The 23992-nt window shown below is 44.7% G+C and overlaps 1 protein-coding gene across 2 annotated transcripts in view; it reads left to right on the plus strand.

Moving 5' to 3' along the window:
• The first annotated feature begins 211 nt into the window (after positions 1-211).
• The window catches only part of ZNF524 (zinc finger protein 524), a 45349-nt gene continuing 21568 nt past the window's right edge, over positions 212-23992 (plus strand). For both annotated transcript variants that reach the window (XR_014225977.1, XM_082273511.1), the window contains exon 1: positions 212-416. The gene's annotated coding sequence lies outside the window, so the exon portion shown is untranslated. The remainder of the gene's footprint in view (positions 417-23992) is intronic.

Genomic DNA, 23992 nt, shown 5'->3' on the forward strand with positions numbered 1-23992 from the left:
GCATAGTTCACAAGCTGCCATCTATAACAACACCCGCACACCCCCTACTGGTCAAAGTTCATAGTGCGGCTGTGCGGAGCCGCCATGGTATAAGCGGGAGGCATCTCTGGCAGTGATGTGTGGGTGCAGGCAGTGTCAGAAGTCTTCCTTTGGGTCGGTAGAGAGGATAAGAAGACGGTGCAGAGCGGCCCCCCCTCCTCCTCCTCCAGCAGATCGCAGGCACTAGGACCGGGGCCGTCCCTCCGATCCCCTCTCCCCCCCTCCTCTGCAGACGCCTGCGGGTCCTAGTGCTCCAGAGCTGGATCTGCTCTCTCCATTGTTCTATGGGAGAAGGAAGGACATCCACCGCACAATGAATGATCGGCCAGGGGATGTCCGAAGTGTCACCCGAGCATCGGAATGTCCTGATCACACAGGTATGTATGAGAGCATTGGATGACCTACCTCTGCAGGACAATGACAGAGACATGGTGCTGACACTTGCCTGCCTGTCATTCATCACATTCATCTGGATAGAACAAGTGTCATTCCACATCGATTTTCACAAGCATTGCGACAAAGACAAAAACCGCCAGCGACAACTGGCCAGCGGCACTCCTATCACCGATATCTGTGCGCCACAAATACGCCATGGGGGTGATTTACTAAAGGAGCCAGGCCCTGTTCACACCTGAGCGTTTTGTAGCTCGAATACGCTCAACATCCAAAATCCCCAATATTCCCATGGTGGCCGTTCACGTATGAGCGCTCAGGTGCCTGCAGCGTGACGCTCACAAAAAGTTACCTTAGCTACTTTTTGGGTAGAACTGGCTGTTTTTGGACCCATAAGCTTACATGAGAGAATGCACGAAGACGCACAAAATTTTGCGCATTTTTTTTTATTATAGAAAACTAGTCTCCTCCCCCTAATGCTTTTTATTGGCTGAAACGTCTGAAACTTGAATACACATGTAAAACGCTTGGAATACACTTCGAAAATGGTCATATATGCATGCAGAAACACGAAAAAAAAAGGCTAAAAAAACACCAAAAAAATCGATCGGCTCTGGTGCGCCGTTAGTAAATTTTCACATATTTACAAAGTTCATAACCCTGAATTCTAAGGTAGACATTAAAATGCTTATAGAATTTATGCGGGTTTTGTACAGGTGTTTAATTTGTGTCAAGCAATGTTTCTTAAAGGGGAAGTAAACCCTCCTCGGCAAGTTGTACCTATAGGTAAGCCTATGATAGGGCTTACCTATAGGTACTGTAAATATCTCCTAAATGTGTACCGTTTAGGAGATATTTACCTTCGATGCATCCAGTGACGTCACTGGCGCATGCGCTATGAAGGAACGGCCGCTCGTGCCGTTCCTTCAGAGCCCCGTGCCGTGACTGTCGGCTCCCGCGCGCGTGCGTGGGAGTGACGTCACCGCGGCTCCGGCCAATCAGATTGCCGGATGCCGCGATCCCGGAAGACGGGCGACTAGACATGTCGCCCGTCATAGAGGTGAGCGGACGGCAAGGCGGGGGCTCGTTCTAAGGTAAGTATTTCATAATGAGCTAGTATGCGATGCATACTAGCTCATTATGTATTTCTCTTTCAGGTTGTTAAAAAAAAAAAATGTTTTACCGAGTTTACAACCTCTTTAAATGCCCTGTGATATATATATAAAAAAATACACCTAAAGTATCTCACAAAAGTGAGTACACCCCTCACATTTTTGTAAATATTTTATTCAATCTTTTCATGTGACAACACTGAAGAAATTACACTTTGCTACAATGTAAAGTAGTGAGTGTACAGATTGTATAACAGTGTAAATTTGCTGTCCCCTCAAAATAATTCAACACATAGCCATTAGTGTCGGTTCACACTAGGGCGACATGACTTCGGGCGACTAATGCCGTCGCCCGTGCACCGCGACTTCGGCGTGGCTTGCAGCGACTTTACATAATGGAAGTCAATGCAAGTCGCTCCAACTTTGCAAAAAAAGGCGCAGGAACCTTTTTCTAAGTCAGAGCGACTTGAGTCGCTCCTATTAGAATGGTTCCAATTGCACAGCACGGTCCGCTACTTGTCAGGCGACCAAGTCGCCTGACAAGTCGGAACAGTGTGAACCGGCACTAAATGTCTAAATTGCCCGGCAACAAAAGTTTGTGTCCAATTTTGTCATTTTTACTTAGGGGTGCACAAAGTGTCAATACTTTGTGTGGCCATTATTTTCCAGCACTGTCTTAACCCAATAAAGGAAAAGGAATTGGCAGCACTCCAGGTTGAGTCAAAATCCAGATTTATTGACTGGACATCCAAATATGACAATCGTGACAAGGAAACGCGTCTACCTTGTCACGATTGTCATATTTGGATGTCCAGTCTATAAATCTGGATTTTGACTCAACCTGGAGTGCTGCCAATTCCTTTTCCTTTATCAAGTTTTCACGGAGGCGAGCCGGGGCATGCACTGGTGTGAGTCATCAGGCAATCACACCACCTTGAGCAGTGAGTCCTTGTCTCTTCAACTGTCTTAACCCACTTGGGCATGGATTTCGCCAGAGCTTCACAGGTTGCCACTGGAATCCTCTTCCACTCCTCCATGACATAATCATGGAGCTGGTGGATGTTAGAGACCTTGCACTCCTCCACCTTCTGTTTGAGGATGCCCCACAGATGCTCAATAGGGTTTAGGTCTGGAGACATGCTTGGCCAGTCCATCACCTTTACCCTCAGCTTCTTTAGCAAAGCAGTGGATGTCTTGGAGCTGTGTTTGGGGTCGTTATCATGTTGGAATACTGCGCTGCGGCCCAGTCTCTGAAGGGAGGGGATCATGCTCTGCTTCAGTATGTCACAGTAGATGTTGGCATTCATGGTTCCCTCAATGAACTGTAGCTCCCCAGTGTTGGCAGCACTCATGCAGCCCCAGACCATGACACTCCCACCACCATGCTTGACTGTAGGCAAGACACATTTGTCTTTGTACTCCTCACCTGATTGCCGCCACACACGCTTGACACCATCTAAACCAAATAGGTTTATCTTTGATTACTGGAACCATGTCCTGTGGTCTGATGAGACCATGTCCATAGTCTTCTAAAGATGAAAAGTTTGCTGAAGACAAGCAGAGGCTTCCTTCTGGGATGACAGCCATGCAGACCACTTTGGTGCAGTATGCGGCTTATGGCCTGAGCACTGATAGGCTGACCCCCCACCCCTTCAACCTCTGCAGCAATGATGGCAGCACTCATACATCTATTTCCCAAAGACAACCTCTGGATATGACATTGAGCATGTGCACTCTTCTTTGGTCGACCAAAGCGAGGCCTGTTCTGAGTGGAACCTGTCCTCTTAAACTGCTGTATGGTCTTGGCCACTGTGCTGCAGCTCAGTTTCAGGGTCTTGGCAATCTTTTTATAGCCTAGGCCATCTTTATGAAGAGCAGCAATTCTTTTTTTTTTTTTCAGATCCCCAGAGAGTTCTTTGCCATGAGGTGTCGTGTTGAACTTCCAGTGACCAGTATGAGAGAGTGAGAGCAATAACACCAAATTTAACACACCTGCTCCCCATTCACACCTGAGACACATGACACTGGGGAGGAAAAATGGCTAATTGGGCCCAATGTGGACATTTTCACTTAGGGGTGTACTCACTTTTGTTGCCAGCAGTTTAGACAATAATGGTTGTGTGTTGAGCAAATTTACACTGTTCTACAAGCTGTACACTCACTACTTTACATTGTAGAAAAGTGTCATTTCTTCAGTATTGTGTCACATGAAAAGATTTAATAAAATATTTACAAAAATGTGAGGGGTGTACTCACTTATGTGAGATACAGTATACATACACACACTATTTTACCAAAAGTATTGGGACACCTGCCTTTACACGCACATGCAGGGTTCAATATTGAGTTGGCCCACCCTTTGCAGCTATAGCAGCTTATACTCTTCTGAGAAGGCTGTCCATAAGGTTTAGGAGTGTGTCTATGGGAATGTTTGACCATTCTGCCAGAAGCGCATTTGTGAGGTCAGACACTGAATGAATGAGAAGGCCTGGCTCGCAGTCTCGCTCTAATTAATCCCAAAAGTGTTCTATCGGGTTGAGTTCAGGACTTTGTTCAGGCCAGTCAAGTTCCTCCACCCCAAACTCACTTATTCATGTCTTTACGGACCTTGCTTTGTGCACTTGTACACATTCCTGGTGTCGGCTTCCAATGGGAAATAGTAGTAAACAGACGGATTCGTAAAGAAGAACTTCACCCTTATCCTAAAGATTATGACAAAGGCACCTTTAGAAATGTTTAGTATTGGCTATCCACAAGCATATACCTATAGATAACTGCAAGCTTTCTATTCTTTGCATGCCTAATTCCTGGCTACAGGAATTGAGGAGCTGGGTCACCACAAAATAATTCGACACTACTTGTAGAGTAGAGGGCTATGATTCAAGATGGAAAGGGGCTGGGCTAGGAAATTGACTTCCCTAAGGTAGTCAAATTTGATTGTGAGTTCATACAAAGTAAAATTTTAAAATACTTTTTACCATGTTTAGTTTTTAAACAACTAGTATTACAGTAGATAAAAGAATTACAATTTTATTGTGGGATTTATCCAATTTAGCTATTTTTTTTTTTTTTTTTGGAGGAATAAGGCCTCATGCACACGGGGCGTTTTTACAGCCGCTGTAAGTAGCGTCAGACGTTTTTTTTTTTTTGCAGCTTAAAAACGCCCCTCCATGTTATTCTATGGCCTCATGCACACACAGACGTTTTTGAGCTGTAAGTGGCCTAGGCGTTTTTAAGCTTCAAGAAGAACCCACGGCCTGCGTGTTCTGAGGACCAGCATTACAGCTGTAAAAACGTCTAATGCTGCTAAAGGCTGAATAACTTTGCTATAACGTTGCTTAACGTGCATTAAGCCACGTTATACGTTTTTTTTTCTTCCATTCAAAATCAATGGTTCCCTATGGAGGGCGCATCGCAAGTCGGATCTGATCTGACTTGCGGTGCGACTTGCGCTATGAGAATCTTGAGGGGGAACTCCACGCCAAAATGGGAAAAAACGGCGTGGGGTCCCTTCGGGTCTGGTATGGAATTTGAGGGTAGCCCCACCCCCCTGGACCATACCAGGCCACACGCCCTAAACATGGGGGGTGTGGGTGCTTTGGGGCAGGGGTTGTGGGGATCGGCAGGCAGGGGGCTCATCGGAATCTGGAAGCCCCCTTTAACAAGGGGGGCCCCCCAGATCCCAGACCCCCTCCCTATGTGAATGGGTATGGGGTACATTGTACCCCTACCCATTCACCCCATAAAAGGCAGTATGTAAATAATGACAGGAGACGTTTTGAAAAAGTTTATTAAAAATCTTCATCCGGTCTTCTCCGCTCTTCTGGTTTTCTCCCCCTCCGCTCTTCTGGTCTTATTCTCTCTGCTCTTCTGGTCTTCTCCTCTCTGCTCTTCTGGTCTTCTGCCCTCCGCTTTTCTGCCCTCCACTCTTCTGCTCTTTTGCCTCCTCTAGTCTTCTTCTTCCTCTGGTCCTCCTCCGACGCTGTCCCCGGTGATTATGCCGGTCTCCGGTCTCTGCAGCTTATTATATAGCCATTAGGGGCGTGGCCTCCCGATGACGTCACTGGGAGGCCCTGCCCCCTTATGTCACAGACGTCGTCTGTGACATAAGGGGGCGGGGTCTCCTGATGAAGTCATCGGGAGGCCACGCCCACAATGGCTACATAACAAGCTGCAGAGACCGGAGACCGGCATAATCACCGAAGACCGGCATAATCACCAGGGACATCGTCTGAGGAGGACCGGAGAAAGAAGAAGAGCGGAGGGGGAGAAGACCAGAAGAGCGGAGAAGACCGGATGGAGATTTTTAATAAGCTTTCCAAAACGTCTCCTCTCATTATTTACATACAATGCCTTTTATGGGGTGAATGGGTAGGGGTATAGTGTTCCCCATACACATTCACATAGGGAGGGGGTCCGGGATCTGGGGTGCCCCCTTGTTAAAGGGGGCTTCCAGATACCGAGAAGCCCCCTGCCCGCAGACCCCCACAACCACCGGCCAGGGTTGTGGGGAAGAGGCCCTTGTCCTCATCAACATGCGGGCAAGGTGCTTTGGGGTGGGGGGTGCAAGCACCAACACCCCCCCCATGTTGAGGGCATGTGGCCTGGTATGGTCCAGGGGGGGTGGGGCCGCTCGCTCGTCCCCTCCCCCTTCCTGCCCTACCGGGCTGCATGCTCGGATAGGGGCCTGGTATGGATTTGGGGGAACCCCACGCAGTTTTTTTTCTGGCGTGGGGCTCCCCTCTAAATCCACACCAGACTCGAAGGTCCTGGTTTGGAACCTGGGAGGAACCCCACGCCGTTTTTTTTTCCATTTTGGCGTGGAGTTCCCCCTCAAGATTCTCACAGCGCAAGTCGGATCATCCTGATCCGATTTGCGATGCGCCCTCCATTCAAATCAATAGGCTCCCATAGGGAACCATTGATTTTGAATGGAGGCAAAAAAAAACACTGCTAAAAGCGATGTGGCCAAACGTGCAATAATGCCAATGGAAAAAGCTACTGAAAGCACGTTTTTACAGCTGCTTTTTCCGGCGTCAGAACTAGCTTTTCAGCACGTTTTTTCTAACGCCCCGTGTGCATGAGGCCTAAGACTCCAGTTATTGATGGGTCGAATATCAGCTGGTTCCATCTATAGGCAGGCTGGTTGTACTGAAGTTGATTCATCGATTGTAACGGCTATAGCCGTTACAGCCAAACACAAAAGCACTTCAGGAAGGATTCCCCCATCAACACTGACAGTGTTGATGGAAGAATTTAGCAAATTTCTTTCCATCCACCCGTGGATGGAAAGAAAATTGTATAATCTATGGCTTGCTTATCAGGGCTTGCCCCCTTCCCTCTTTGGATAGTTTTCTTCTTACTTCCTGTTGTGTCACTTGGAAAGAAAGTAAATTAAATTAAAAGACAAAGTAAAAAAAAAAAAAACTGTCAGGGGTTTTATCCATTACTTACTGAGAGTAAAGTCATTTATTAAAATTTATTTACAGGCTTGGCTTTTTTTTTTTGTCTTGTAATAATGAATTAACTTCTGTGAAATTTAAATGCAGCAAAGTAAATAACGAAATAAAGTTTTTTCCTTAGCTTTACCAGTGTAAATTTTAGAACAACTTGTCTTTACAATAAAAACTAAAATTACATTTTTAGCACAAAGCATTGCGTTATTTACAAATTAAATAGAGATATACAGTTTAATGTTTTTTTCCTTTTACTGCGACACACAAAAAATAAATCAACAAAAGCCTAAATATATAGTTTACATATAAAAATAAATGGGAACTATTTTTATTAGAAAATAGAGCTTATCTTTTCATCCCTAACTCTTTTAAACAATCTCTTCTTTCTGTATCTTTTCTTTTAAATTATGTCATGTTAAAACCTAAGGGCATGCTTTTGATCGGCACATAAACAAATTAATTTAAATAAATTGTATCAGTATTATTAAGATGTGTATATGAATTAGGCTGGCAACTAGTGTTTGCTGTTTGCGCTCCTGAAACAGAGACAATGTGATTTAGTTGGTTAAGTGGCCAATGTAGGGAGAAAGACCAGGACGTATAATGTATGCCTAAAGTGGTTGTATTAGGTTTCTGGGCTGGTCTTCCCCCACTCCCTTTCCCCCTTTCTGGACCTGGAGTCTGGTGGGGCTCCCAGGGCACAGGATGCAGTGGAGACCGCTGGGGCTATCCCCACTCTGTAAGGGTCCTGGGTTAGTGTTTCCTGCCCTGGTAGTCTGAAGGGGTCCAAGTGTAGGAGACCCCTAGGTGCATGCCCCACTGTTTGCAGGGGGGGTCCCAGTGCAGAGAATGGTGCAAACTGCGCAGTGGAGTCTCCCCTAATGTGTGCCCTACCTTCTGGAGGGGGTCCCCTTGCAGAGGGTGCAGTGTTGCAGAGGGCACAGGGAAGATCCTGGCAACATGCTTTAGCTAATGGTGGCCATTTTCCCTTAGTCTGGCTGGTCTCCGGTTGTCGGCCATGTTTGTGGAACCTGATGATGTCACGGGGGCCATTTTCCCTTTCACTTTCCCTCCTCCTCTTCCTTTTCCTCCTCAGTTTCCCCTTCCTATGCCTGAGACATATGAACAGGGATGGCATCCATGGTGATGCTGGGTCTGAATTCTCGGCGCTCCTCCGATTGGTAGGGTGAGTCCTTGGAGGTCTCTGTTATCTCTGTCTCTGCTAATAGGTACCCTTGGGGTGATCCTTTAGTGGTGCCAAAAAGATCGTTTTTATACTGCAAGGTCTTCCTTTCCTTATGGAGCCTCAGGGTCACATCTCCCCCCACGGACCTCCTCATGGAGGTGGCAGGTCCCTCTAAACCCCAGCTTCTCATGGTTGCTCGGTGGTCCTACAGTCCTTAATGTCCCGGGTGAAAGTGGCGTTTGGGCAAAGGTCAAGGAGGAAGCATCCCCCATCTTTCCCTGCTCAGTCTGTCTCATCTGATTCTGAGCCTGATGCCGCCGTGGACGCAATCCGTCCAGGGGAGGGACTTAATATCACCCCCCCCCCCCCACATGGTCGCAGCAGTGAATCAAAAAGAGTGGTAGACGCACTTATCACTGCAAAGCGTGAGACATTAAAAATGGGGGATGCGGCTGCGTCTTGGTATGCATAGGTCACCCCGCACTCCAAAGGTGTTTCCTTATGTGCCTTATTTTGACAGGTTTTCCTGTAAGGTGTGGGAACAACTAAAATTACCGTTTGTGGTGCCCAAACGTTTTGCTGTACGTTACTTTTTTGGGAAATCACTTTTAAAATAAGTGGATTAGTCCACCAGTGGTGGACCCTCCTGTTTCCAGGTTGAACAAAGCTACCATGATCCCAGTAGAGGAATCCCTGTCCTTTAAGGACCCGAGTGACAGAGTGGAGGCTGTGGCACGCAGCATGTTTACTAGTGTCTCAGATCCTAACTGAATAGACCAAGCTTTTGCGCCAGCAAAATTATTTTGTGCTTTTGGGACGGAGAATAAGGAAAGTAGATCTTTCAAATCTTCCCCGGGAGGTCCCAAGCATCCTTGTTCTGGTAAGCCTAGAGCTAGCTTCTCCGGACCCGCAGACAAGACCCCTTCAGTATGAAGGTCTGCCGTCATCCATTAATGGGGTAGGGGGACATCTTCGCTGGTTTCCGGCCTCGTGGACCTCCTTCATGAGCGTCAAGGGGATCCACAAAATTATTATTTTGGGGTACCCTGAAAGGGGGACAAAGCTTGTCCTTTTAAGGTTTTTTAGGTCCTGAGTCTCCTTGTGCGGATTTAATTCTTGCAAATGTTCAGGTGATGTTCAAACTACCTAAGGTCCCCCCTATCCCTGTCCAAGGAATTGATTTACCTAGGTCTGATTCTAATTCTGACCAGGGTGGTCCTTCCTCTGGACAAACTTCAGGAACCACAGGTTGTGATTCACCTGCTGCTGTCACACATATAGTTCTCTCTCCCATTTTGCTTACAGGTTCTGAATCTGGTGGTATCCACCTTCAAGACAGTTCTGTTTGCACAGTCCTACATGCAGCTCCTCTAGCAGGTTCGGCTCCACAAGGAGGATACTGAGGTTCTTGGCGAGATCACGGGTTCCTCTGGCAGATGCCGCAGGTGTCCCAGTGCCATGGTAAGGCTAGTATCATCCTCGACCCAGGCTTCTTCTGCAATTCCTAGGAGGAGGATTGCAAGGATCTTCCAATCAGTCTGGTGGCCATAAACGTCCCTTGGGGGATTCCTCTCAGACAAGACCAGTTGTCCCAAGGACTGATCTACCATCCTGCTTTACAGTCGCTGGTTTTAATGGCTTAGCTATTGAAAGTACTGAGGGATAGAGGTCTGTCTGGATCAGTAATCCCTACTATGGTGAAGCCAAGGAAGTCATCTTCCAGCAAGATATACCATCATATGTGGAAAGCGTACATTTTTTGGTGTGAGTCGATTGGCGCTCGTCCTCGATCCTTTTCTGTGGCTCGGATCTTAACCTTTCTTCAACAGGACAATGATCAAAAGTTGGCCTTGATTACCATCAAGGGCCAGGTGTCTGCCCTGGCAATCTTCTTTCAGCGACCCATGGCTACACACTCTTTAGTTCCTTCCTTCATTCAGGGGGTTTGTCATGTGGCTCCACCTGTACCGTCTCTTTTGCCGCCATGGGATTTAAATTTGGTACTTTCGGTTCTCCAGAAACCTCTATTTGAGAATATTCAGGAGATTCCCTTGCCTACGTTATCCCAGAAGGTGACATTCTTGGTAGTCATTACCTGGGCCCGCAGGGTATCGGAATTGGCGGCATTATCCTGTCGCAGTCCCTATTTAGTGGTCCATAGGGATAAAGTGGTTCTTCGTCCCTGTCCATCATTCCTGCCCAAAGTTGTCTCTGACTTCCATTTGAATGAGGACATTGTGTTGTCTTGTGTCCCAAGCCTGCTCATCCCAAGGAATTTTCTTTGCATACCTTGGATGTGGTTTGTGCGATTCGGGTGTATTCGGCAGCTACTGAGTCCTTTCGGAGGCCAGACTCACTTTTTGTGGTTAAGAACGGACCAAGAAAAAGGCTGGCCGCTTCTTTGGCTACCATCTCCAGATGGATCAGACAAATGGCGACTCAGGCCTATTCAATTAAAGGTCAGGTTCTACCTTTCCCTTACGGTGCATTCTACTCGGGCGCTTAGTGCTTCTTGCACCTTCCATCATCAGGCATCAATATCGCAAGTTTGCAAGGCGGCCACTTGGTTGTCGGTGTATACCTTCACAAAATTCTATAAGGTAGATACTTTGGCATCTGCAGATGCTTCTTTTGGCCGCAGAGTTTTGCAGGCTGCTGTTTAAGAGGGGCTGTTCCCTCTTGAGGGGTGTTTTTCTTTAAGCTTTTATTTTTCAGACGGGGGTCCTGTGTCCTGGTTAAGGGCTCTTATGTTTAGCCTTGAGTTATTTTCCCCACCCCTCATTTTCCTTTTGGCACTGCTTTTGGATGTCCCAGTAGTTATGATTTATGTGTCCATCAATGAACGAAAGAGAAAATGGGATTTTTTTACTTACTGTAAAATACATTTCTCTGATCTCATCGATGGACACAGCATCCACCCCTCTATGGAGTTTTGATACTTCTAATACTGCTTGCTACTAAACTGATTACCTAGAGCAGAGAGGGGAGTTATATACCAAGCTGAGGATGGGCCATGGGTGTAGCCAGGTGATTTTTGTTCTGCCTAGTCCTACTCCTGGAGGAGGCATTATAACCCAGTAGTTATGATTTATGATGCGCTGAGTCCATTGATGAACTCAGAGAAATTGATTTTACAATAAGTACAAAAATCCAATTTTTTTTTAGAAAGTGTACTTGATATGCCCAATGGCTGCAAGTGCAAAAATAGTAACTCAATTTATTTTTATTTTAGTCTCCTACAGTTAAATGTACAGCAGACTGGGAACTGAGTGAGTAAGGGGTACTACACTACACAGTACACTAACACAGAAAACACAATGATTTGAGGCAAGGGTAAAGGGATTCTATGTATTACATGTTATCATCAGTAAGATTTGTCAATGCGTTTTGGGGCTTCAGAGGTCACTCTTATTCAGGACTAAAAAACATATATATCAAGAGAAACCTAATCAATGTACACTTGTATGTGAAATGAGTGTGGTAAATATAAGTTGATACAAACAAAGCAACTGCCCAGTAAGGACACACCATAAAATCCATATGTATTAATTCCTAATACTCTTAGTATGTCTAGATATTAAAAAATGTTATTAGATACTTAGTATTATGAATGAATATACTGTATTTGGATTTTATGTTGTTAGTATGACTTACCGTTTGTTGATTATATTTTTTTCAAAATACATGTATGTGTTTAAAGTTTTCACAAAGAGGGACTTCTGAAGCCTTGAAATACGTTGTCTGTGCTGAATTGGCAATTGAATCTTCTACCCTCGCTCAATGCTTCTATAAGGACTGCTCAAGAGGGTCTTTAACATTAGAAAGCTGCCTAAAATCCCCCACAAACCATTTAAATATCTACTTTATATGCAAGTACATCTAAATGCCCAGTGCTCCTCCTCCCTACTACAATGTAATGTTCAATTAGAGAGAGACAGACTGAAAGTAACCATTATTTGCTGTGTTCTTTCTTTCTTTCTTTTTTTGTAAACTAAGTCAAAGCTTGTACCCAATCTGGAAATCTAAATGTCTGAATGTGTGAATGAAATGTCATGTAACAGTAACACTATTGGACCTAATTTAGGATCACCCGACAATAATTCCCTTAGCAAACGTCTTTTCAGGATTCCCTCGGGTAGAGACGGAAGGTATAGGAACTCCTGCTACTATTTTTATTCTCTCTTTTTTGTGCATTTTTTTTTGCTTTGCGTTAAGGGTTTGATGGGCCTTGGCCAAGGGGTAACAGTACTTGTGTACAACCTTAAAGCAGTTAGGTTGCACATAAGGTCCCACCTAATGCAGACTCCCCCTCCCGGGAACTAAGGATACTGAATGGACCAGTGCCTACTGGGCAGAGATTCTCCCTCTTTTGGAAATGCTTCTAAAAAGATAAATTAGCTTTTAGCACAAGCAGATCAGCACTGGTATCACTACCACTGAAAGGAGAACTCTGTCATTAGCTCCTGTAAAACCAACTGTTGCTGTAACCCTAACAAATCCTCCCTTATGTAAACCCTAACTACTCATTCACACACTCACATCTACTAAACCAGAAGGCTTGTGCATTAGAGACCAATTGTAGTGCACTATTTGCAAACAGCTAATACAGTTTTTCACTTCTAGCCAACCACTTCCACCTCTCAAGTTTGGGGCCACATACGATGATTGATGTGCACATATTAGAGTGCTGTAGTATTGTGGGTTCATGGGGCATGCACTGGAAAGTCTAACTTGACCTTCAGGCATTTGGAAGTGCCTTCTCTACAGGGTTATCTTTTTTTCTATAGACCAAGGGTCACTTTAAAATTTTGTTGGGTAACTCAGTAAAGACAGTCGGAACGTCTTAAGAGAACTGATATTATTTACCCTTTGTTATAGATAACCAAATATGTATATTCAACATTGTGCAAAACTAAGACTTCCATCACACTCCTTGCCACCAATTCTCAGCATAACTTTATACACATAAACTTATAGTGGTGTCATTTGGTGTTCAGTACAGTGTATTAAAGCCACATGCACTTCCATGTCCAAAGGTACTGGATATTTCCTTTTACTCCCAGTGTTAAAGTTAAGTGTTAAATGTTTGATATTAGGTTGACATATCAAGTTTCTCACATTCCAAGACACAGCAACATCAATATATATTCTCCAGTGAATTGTGCAAATCTTATATAGCAAAACAGTCAGTGTTTAGATGGCAGGTGAGGCAAGTAGTGTTTATCTACACATTACATGCCCCTGGTGAAGTCTGTAATTAAACTCAGCAGAGATAATTCCTAGGGAAGTTATGCTGCATTGACAATATAGTAGCTTTCAATGCACTTGGGAGGGCCAAACAATCCCAAAACGCTAAATAATTCCATGTCTTACTGTCTCGAAGTGTAAGTGGGAAGGAAGTGTAGTCCAAACTATTATTATATCCTTATACACAATCAGCACCAAAGTTGAAATGTGAGCTACAAATAATTACCACAATGTTGCAAGGTCCACAATCTTTCTGCGTAACTGTGTTCCATTCACCACACAAAAAAAAGTCCTTGGAAATGGATCTACCACGTTTAGCCAGGTGAAATATCCCCAGTACCACGAGTTTAGAAATGCCACATCAAATGTGTTCCAACTGTGTCTTCCACCACCACCTTTAGAAAGGCCCACTTACCAAATGGGATGGACCCAAAATTATGAAGGGGAGAAGCCCACTTTTACCATTATCTCCCAATCTCCTATAGGAAAAAACATTCAGATAGGAATACCCAATTCATTTCTAAATTTTCCATAAATACAACTCCAACTCCATAAAGTCAATCAACCTGGGATGAATGTAAACATGTAATACTGCTTTGAACATACTGTATAGCAGTGCTCCATAAATGGCACCCTGATACTCTTGACAAAGACATTTGGGAAAATGCATAGGGTGAGGTTAAGCAGACGACATCGTGCTTCCTACTCACAGTTCCTACCCTGAGTTGTAAGGAAAATGAGCCACTAAGCTCTAACCACTTCAAGGTGGCCAGAGCTTTTATGCTGTGGTTTGATGACTTTCTATGTTTTTCCATATTTGCATGCTGTTTATCATGGTGTCCGATGCACTTATGTAGTGTAAGTTCAACTATATATTTTGTATTTTTTTCATTTTCATTAAGCAGTATAGAACTGTAAATTATGTATATATTCTTCCAACATTGAAAGACTTTGTGGAGTTGGTGTTGGAGCTGGAATGATGGAAAAGAGATATTTTAATAAATAATTGGGTATTCCTATGTAAATGTTTTTTCCTATGAGAGATCTGGAGATAACGGGTTCCTCTGGCAGATGCCGCAGGTGTCCCAGTGCCATGGTAAGGCTAGTATCATCCTCGACCCAGGCTTCTTCTGCAATTCCTAGGAGGAGGATTGCAAGGATCTTCCAATCAGTCTGGTGGCCATAAACGTCCCTTGGGGGCTTCCTCTCAGACAAGACCAGTTGTCCCAAGGACTGATCTACCATCCTGCTTTACAGTCGCTGGTTTTAATGGCTTAGCTATTGAAAGTACTGAGGGATAGAGGTCTGTCTGGATCAGTAATCCCTACTATGGTGAAGCCAAGGAAGTCATCTTCCAGCAAGATATACCATCATATGTGGAAAGCGTACATTTTTTGGTGTGAGTCGATTGGCGCTCGTCCTCGATCCTTTTCTGTGGCTCGGATCTTAACCTTTCTTCAACAGGACAATGATCAAAAGTTGGCCTTGATTACCATCAAGGGCCAGGTGTCTGCCCTGGCAATCTTCTTTCAGCGACCCATGGCTACACACTCTTTAGTTCCTTCCTTCATTCAGGGGGTTTGTCATGTGGCTCCACCTGTACCGTCTCTTTTGCCGCCATGGGATTTAAATTTGGTACTTTCGGTTCTCCAGAAACCTCTATTTGAGAATATTCAGGAGATTCCCTTGCCTACGTTATCCCAGAAGGTGACATTCTTGGTAGTCATTACCTGGGCCCGCAGGGTATCGGAATTGGCGGCATTATCCTGTCGCAGTCCCTATTTAGTGGTCCATAGGGATAAAGTGGTTCTTCGTCCCTGTCCATCATTCCTGCCCAAAGTTGTCTCTGACTTCCATTTGAATGAGGACATTGTGTTGTCTTGTGTCCCAAGCCTGCTCATCCCAAGGAATTTTCTTTGCATACCTTGGATGTGGTTTGTGCGATTCGGGTGTATTCGGCAGCTACTGAGTCCTTTCGGAGGCCAGACTCACTTTTTGTGGTTAAGAACGGACCAAGAAAAAGGCTGGCCGCTTCTTTGGCTACCATCTCCAGATGGATCAGACAAATGGCGACTCAGGCCTATTCAATTAAAGGTCAGGTTCTACCTTTCCCTTACGGTGCATTCTACTCGGGCGCTTAGTGCTTCTTGCACCTTCCATCATCAGGCATCAATATCGCAAGTTTGCAAGGCGGCCACTTGGTTGTCGGTGTATACCTTCACAAAATTCTATAAGGTAGATACTTTGGCATCTGCAGATGCTTCTTTTGGCCGCAGAGTTTTGCAGGCTGCTGTTTAAGAGGGGCTGTTCCCTCTTGAGGGGTGTTTTTCTTTAAGCTTTTATTTTTCAGACGGGGGTCCTGTGTCCTGGTTAAGGGCTCTTATGTTTAGCCTTGAGTTATTTTCCCCACCCCTCATTTTCCTTTTGGCACTGCTTTTGGATGTCCCAGTAGTTATGATTTATGTGTCCATCAATGAACGAAAGAGAAAATGGGATTTTTTTACTTACTGTAAAATACATTTCTCTGATCTCATCGATGGACACAGCATCCACCCCTCTATGGAGTTTTGATACTTCTAATACTGCTTGCTACTAAACTGATTACCTAGAGCAGAGAGGGGAGTTATATACCAAGCTGAGGATGGGCCATGGGTGTAGCCAGGTGATTTTTGTTCTGCCTAGTCCTACTCCTGGAGGAGGCATTATAACCCAGTAGTTATGATTTATGATGCGCTGAGTCCATTGATGAACTCAGAGAAATTGATTTTACAATAAGTACAAAAATCCAATTTTTTTTTAGAAAGTGTACTTGATATGCCCAATGGCTGCAAGTGCAAAAATAGTAACTCAATTTATTTTTATTTTAGTCTCCTACAGTTAAATGTACAGCAGACTGGGAACTGAGTGAGGAAGGGGTACTACACTACACAGTACACTAACACAGAAAACACAATGATTTGAGGCAAGGGTAAAGGGATTCTATGTATTACATGTTATCATCAGTAAGATTTGTCAATGCGTTTTGGGGCTTCAGAGGTCACTCTTATTCAGGACTAAAAAACATATATATCAAGAGAAACCTAATCAATGTACACTTGTATGTGAAATGAGTGTGGTAAATATAAGTTGATACAAACAAAGCAACTGCCCAGTAAGGACACACCATAAAATCCATATGTATTAATTCCTAATACTCTTAGTATGTCTAGATATTAAAAAATGTTATTAGATACTTAGTATTATGAATGAATATACTGTATTTGGATTTTATGTTGTTAGTATGACTTACCGTTTGTTGATTATATTTTTTTCAAAATACATGTATGTGTTTAAAGTTTTCACAAAGAGGGACTTCTGAAGCCTTGAAATACGTTGTCTGTGCTGAATTGGCAATTGAATCTTCTACCCTCGCTCAATGCTTCTATAAGGACTGCTCAAGAGGGTCTTTAACATTAGAAAGCTGCCTAAAATCCCCCACAAACCATTTAAATATCTACTTTATATGCAAGTACATCTAAATGCCCAGTGCTCCTCCTCCCTACTACAATGTAATGTTCAATTAGAGAGAGACAGACTGAAAGTAACCATTATTTGCTGTGTTCTTTCTTTCTTTCTTTTTTTGTAAACTAAGTCAAAGCTTGTACCCAATCTGGAAATCTAAATGTCTGAATGTGTGAATGAAATGTCATGTAACAGTAACACTATTGGACCTAATTTAGGATCACCCGACAATAATTCCCTTAGCAAACGTCTTTTCAGGATTCCCTCGGGTAGAGACGGAAGGTATAGGAACTCCTGCTACTATTTTTATTCTCTCTTTTTTGTGCATTTTTTTTTGCTTTGCGTTAAGGGTTTGATGGGCCTTGGCCAAGGGGTAACAGTACTTGTGTACAACCTTAAAGCAGTTAGGTTGCACATAAGGTCCCACCTAATGCAGACTCCCCCTCCCGGGAACTAAGGATACTGAATGGACCAGTGCCTACTGGGCAGAGATTCTCCCTCTTTTGGAAATGCTTCTAAAAAGATAAATTAGCTTTTAGCACAAGCAGATCAGCACTGGTATCACTACCACTGAAAGGAGAACTCTGTCATTAGCTCCTGTAAAACCAACTGTTGCTGTAACCCTAACAAATCCTCCCTTATGTAAACCCTAACTACTCATTCACACACTCACATCTACTAAACCAGAAGGCTTGTGCATTAGAGACCAATTGTAGTGCACTATTTGCAAACAGCTAATACAGTTTTTCACTTCTAGCCAACCACTTCCACCTCTCAAGTTTGGGGCCACATACGATGATTGATGTGCACATATTAGAGTGCTGTAGTATTGTGGGTTCGTGGGGCATGCACTGGAAAGTCTAACTTGACCTTCAGGCATTTGGAAGTGCCTTCTCTACAGGGTTATCTTTTTTTCTATAGACCAAGGGTCACTTTAAAATTTTGTTGGGTAACTCAGTAAAGACAGTCGGAACGTCTTAAGAGAACTGATATTATTTACCCTTTGTTATAGATAACCAAATATGTATATTCAACATTGTGCAAAACTAAGACTTCCATCACACTCCTTGCCACCAATTCTCAGCATAACTTTATACACATAAACTTATAGTGGTGTCATTTGGTGTTCAGTACAGTGTATTAAAGCCACATGCACTTCCATGTCCAAAGGTACTGGATATTTCCTTTTACTCCCAGTGTTAAAGTTAAGTGTTAAATGTTTGATATTAGGTTGACATATCAAGTTTCTCACATTCCAAGACACAGCAACATCAATATATATTCTCCAGTGAATTGTGCAAATCTTATATAGCAAAACAGTCAGTGTTTAGATGGCAGGTGAGGCAAGTAGTGTTTATCTACACATTACATGCCCCTGGTGAAGTCTGTAATTAAACTCAGCAGAGATAATTCCTAGGGAAGTTATGCTGCATTGACAATATAGTAGCTTTCAATGCACTTGGGAGGGCCAAACAATCCCAAAACGCTAAATAATTCCATGTCTTACTGTCTCGAAGTGTAAGTGGGAAGGAAGTGTAGTCCAAACTATTATTATATCCTTATACACAATCAGCACCAAAGTTGAAATGTGAGCTACAAATAATTACCACAATGTTGCAAGGTCCACAATCTTTCTGCGTAACTGTGTTCCATTCACCACACAAAAAAAAGTCCTTGGAAATGGATCTACCACGTTTAGCCAGGTGAAATATCCCCAGTACCACGAGTTTAGAAATGCCACATCAAATGTGTTCCAACTGTGTCTTCCACCACCACCTTTAGAAAGGCCCACTTACCAAATGGGATGGACCCAAAATTATGAAGGGGAGAAGCCCACTTTTACCATTATCTCCCAATCTCCTATAGGAAAAAAACATTCAGATAGGAATACCCAATTCATTTCTAAATTTTCCATAAATACAACTCCAACTCCATAAAGTCAATCAACCTGGGATGAATGTAAACATGTAATACTGCTTTGAACATACTGTATAGCAGTGCTCCATAAATGGCACCCTGATACTCTTGACAAAGACATTTGGGAAAATGCATAGGGTGAGGTTAAGCAGACGACATCGTGCTTCCTACTCACAGTTCCTACCCTGAGTTGTAAGGAAAATGAGCCACTAAGCTCTAACCACTTCAAGGTGGCCAGAGCTTTTATGCTGTGGTTTGATGACTTTCTATGTTTTTCCATATTTGCATGCTGTTTATCATGGTGTCCGATGCACTTATGTAGTGTAAGTTCAACTATATATTTTGTATTTTTTTCATTTTCATTAAGCAGTATAGAACTGTAAATTATGTATATATTCTTCCAACATTGAAAGACTTTGTGGAGTTGGTGTTGGAGCTGGAATGATGGAAAAGAGATATTTTAATAAATAATTGGGTATTCCTATGTAAATGTTTTTTCCTATGAGAGATCTGGAGATAACGGTGAACGTGCACATCTGACCTTTATAATTTGAGGTCCATTTCTTTTGGGGAGTAAGTTTTTCTGAAGGTGGTGGTGAATAACATAGGTGAAGCACATCTGATGTGGAGTTAAGAACAAATCAGTGCTGGGGAAATTCACCTGGTTAAAGGCGATGGATCCATTTTCAAGGACATTCTTTGTGTGTTGAATGAAAAACAGTTACATAGAAAGATTGTGGACCTTGCAACATTGTATTTATTATTTGTAGCACATAGTTGAACTTTAGTGCTGCCTGTGAATCTAATATTAAATTACCGGTAATTTAAGCACAGCTACTTTTCGCATTTAGGGTTTAGGAAAATTTTTGGTTTGTGTGATAGCGCAGTTGTAGGGGATTCACAGTATTATTTTTTTTTTTTTTTAAACTGTGTTTTATTAAATTTATCACTTGAACAGTACAAGAATACTACAAAACATTGGAAATACAGAGAGTCATGGAATAGTACCGGTCATCAATGAAATAACACAACGGTTCAATATAGGTAAAGGATATCCCATAGATACGTAGATACAGAGATTCACAAATTTGTCAGAATAAAGCAGATATCCTCAGGTATAACACATGCAACACATGCTCGTTATATGCATAAACAACAAAAAGAAAAAAAAGAAAAAACCCAAAGAAAAAGGAACAACTCAGCAGAAAAATGCAGGTGGTGGTCAGAGTCACAGCCTCATTCGTCAGCGGAGTGTGGGCCCAGAACAGCCCCCCCCGGACCCGGACCGCCCTCACCCTCAGGGCAGCGCGGAGCTGCACGTGTCAGATAAAGCAACCCAAGGACCCCATACTTTTAGGAACTTTTTTGGACAGCCCCTGGCCTCATAAGTCAGCCTATACAGGGGTAGGACATGGTTGATCAAATTTTTCCAAAGATCAAGTGGGATCCTGTCCACCTGTGTCCATTGCATCACTACAGTTTTCCTGGCATAAAACAACAAGAGTCGGAGAAGCTGTTTCCGATGGGTGCTGAGGTCAATCTCCCCGAAAATCCCCAGTAAGCACCACTTAGGGCTGCAGACATTAGGGAAATCCAAGGAGGCCGAGAGAAAGTGCGTAACTTGGGACCAAAAAGGTCTAACTTTCGGACAACTCCACAGCATATGAAGCAATTTTCCCTGGTCCCCCCCACATTTATGACAGTCTGGCGCGGGTCTCTGCCTCATCAGAAACAACCGATAAGGAGTATAATAAGTCCTATGAAATATACGTAACTGTATCAGACGGTCCCTGGCCGAGATGGGTGTCCTAAAATATACCTCAAGCACTTCTTCCCAATCATCGTCCGAGATATCCGGGATGTCTCTCGTCCACCCGGCCCTAACAGCCTCCAGGCGCGATGGCACACTAGTAAGAAGGATTCCATAGTAGGAGCTAGTCAGCTTAGTGTGCTCATCCCGCAACAATTCCTTTTCCATAGGAGAATTGTCTAGCGTGACACTGCCCGGCCCAAATTGGGCCAAGGCAGCGTGTCGCAGCTGGAGATAACGATATTGCCAAGAGCCGGGCACCCGAAAGTCCGCCCGGAACTGGGAGAACGTCTTAAAATTTCCCCCCTCAAACAATTGATGGGCATACTTCAGGCCCCGTTCTGCCCACCGCGCCGCATCCTGAGACCCAGCGAAGTGAGGCAGACTAGGATTGCACCACAAGGGTTGATTCGGGGAACAGAGGCCCGGAGTCGCCGCCAACAGAGACTCACATCTGACATATATCTGCAGAGAGGATTTCAAGAGTGCCGTACCCTCGGAGGACGCAACGCAGCGCCGGTAAATAAGATTAGCAAGCGTTTCATAGGAGGAAACCACCGCTGCTTCGACAGCCGTAGCCGCACTGCTCCTCCGAGGGAAGAGCCAATCGTGGACATGTCCCATTTGTGCTGCATAGTAATACAAGCGCAAATTTGGAAGGGCAAGGCCCCCCATCGCCACCGGCTGCTGTAAGGTGGCAACAGAAAGCCTAGGCGCCTTCGGGTACCATAGGAAACCGGAAATAAGAGAATCAAGATCCCTGAAAAACCTATTCGGCACAAACAGTGGAGAGTTGGCAAGGAGATACAGAAATTTCGGCAACATAACCATTTTAAATAAGTTGACCCTACCAGTCAGAGTTAGAGGCAGATGCTTCCAGTGCTCCAGTCTAGATTTGAACAGGCCTAGGCAGGGAACAAGATTGTTTTGGAAATACAAGGATATAGGTTGCTGAACTTGAACACCTAGATATTTAAATGAGAACGTAAATTTCAAGGGGCAGTCAGTCGGCAGCGAGAGCGGGATGTCCATATCGACAGGAAACAGGCTAGACTTAGTCCAGTTAACCCGAAAACCAGAAAAAGAACCGAAATGTCGAATAAGTCGGAGAACGGGCATAAGCGATGTGTGTGGATCAGTTAAATACAACAACATGTCGTCGGCATAAAGAGAGACCCTCTCCTCCAGAGACCCCACTGACATCCCTTGGACAGCGGGGGAAGTTCGCAGCAGCTGAGCCAAAGGTTCTATTGCGAGCGCAAAAAGCAAGGGGGATAAAGGGCAACCCTGCCGCGTACCCCGTCGTATCTGCAGTGGACCAGAAACCATCCCATTTACCCGAATACGGGCAAGAGGTTGAGCATATAGGATCCGAAGCCAAATCAAAAAATTCTTTCCAAACCCAAATCTCTCAAGTACATAGAACAGGTATGGCCACTCCACAGAGTCAAAAGCCTTCTGTGTATCAAGTGAGAGGACCACCCTCGGTAAACGAGAGGGGTTCGGGGCCTGCAGATTGGTGAACAACCGACGAATATTCGCATAAGCCGAGCGCCCCGGAATGAAGCCAGTCTGATCTATCCCCACGATAGAGCCAATTATCTTATTAAGACGCAATGCGAGAATTTTAGTAAGGATTTTAAGCTCTACATTAATAAGCGATATGGGTCTGTAAGAGTCACAGTATCGCGGGTCCTTATTAGGCTTAGGGATCAACACTATGAGGGCCTCCTGGAGCGAAGGAGGAAGGGAGCCACCATCAAATATCGACTTGAAGAGCACCAGGAGTCGCGGCAGCAACAATTCCCCGTGCTGTACATACCATTCTACCGGAAAACCGTCAGGGCCCGGAGTTTTATGTTTTGGGAATGATTTAATGGCTACCCCCACCTCCTCCAGCGACAAAGGGGCCTCCATACTAGCGCTCTGCTCAACACTAAGTGTGCGGAAAGGAATAGAGTCCACATAAGCATAAAGCTCTGGGGGGGTATAATGGGCCCGAGAGGTGTACAGGTCCGAATAAAATTTGTGGAAGGCGCCAAGTATGTCCTCCGTAGCCGAGAGAGAGTGCCCCGCATGATCCAAAATAACAGGGATAGCAACCGGTTCCGGAACAGGGCTAGCCAAAAAGGCCAGCAAACGACCGTTCCTGTCCCCGGACTCAAAAATACGTTGGGACTGGTACAGGAGACGCTTCTGGGTCCTCTGCACCAAGGCCAGCTCGTAAGCCCGCTGCGCCGCTTTCCACGTTCTATTATTCTCAGGGGTGGGATCCAAAGTGTAAACCCGTTCGGAGGCACTCAGAGCATCTGCCAATTCCTCGATTTCTGCTGCCACTGCCTTTTTGAACTTAGAAACCCCCTGCATGTATGCTCCGCGCAGGACAGCCTTAGAGGCGTCCCAACAGGTGAGGTCCTGCACCCCTTCCGCATTCTCCGCCCAGAAATGAGTCATGGCAGCAGCACATTCAGCCGACACCATCGGTTCCGCGAGCCAGTAAGGGCTCATACGCCACACCGATCCAGCCGGACGCCTGGCCACCGTCAGTGTCATCACCAGGGGTGAATGGTCTGAGATTGCCCTCGGAAGGTACGCCACGTCGGAGATCATTGGAAGCACCTCCGAGGAGACAAACCACATATCCAATCTAGAGAAGGTACCATAAGAGCTGGAATAACAGGAGTATTCCCTTCTCTGCGGATATTTCCATCGCCACGTCTCGGTCAGACCGTACGCCGCAGCCCAGTCGGCTAATGCCAGCGACTGTCGCCCCGAGCCGTGGAGACGATCCATTTGAGGTTCCAAAACTGCATTAAAATCCCCTCCTATAATTAAAGACCCCTGAGCCATGGAGAGGACTGTCCGCATACAGTCATCAAGACGTCCAACCTCCACTGGCGGAGGGAGGTATAGGTTAACTATGGTAAATACACGTTCCATAAAATTCAATACCACTATAACATAACACCCATCCCGGTCGGTCTTCACCTCCAGCACCCGCACCGGGCACGCCCTGGAGATCAAGGTCGAGACCCCCCTTGAATAGGTGGAGTAAGTAGCATGGAATGCGTGAGCCATACGTGGTCGCTTTAACGCCCTTGTTTTGGGGTCCATTAAGTGCGTCTCCTGCAAAAGGAGGATGTCCGCCTTAGAGCGCTTGAAATAATCAAACACTAGAGACCTCTTAATCTTGGAGTTCATGCCCCGCACATTCCATGTCAAAAGCCTCAAAGACATTTATTAACAAAAAGTAGCATGAAGAAACGCGGCCCAACCAGAGGAGAACCCCCTCCGAGAGCGCCCCGCCCCCACCTGAAAAAACATACATACC

This window comes from Pelophylax lessonae, assembly GCF_965119305.1.
Source record: "Pelophylax lessonae genome assembly, chromosome: 12".
Classification (NCBI taxonomy): domain Eukaryota; kingdom Metazoa; phylum Chordata; class Amphibia; order Anura; family Ranidae; genus Pelophylax; species Pelophylax lessonae.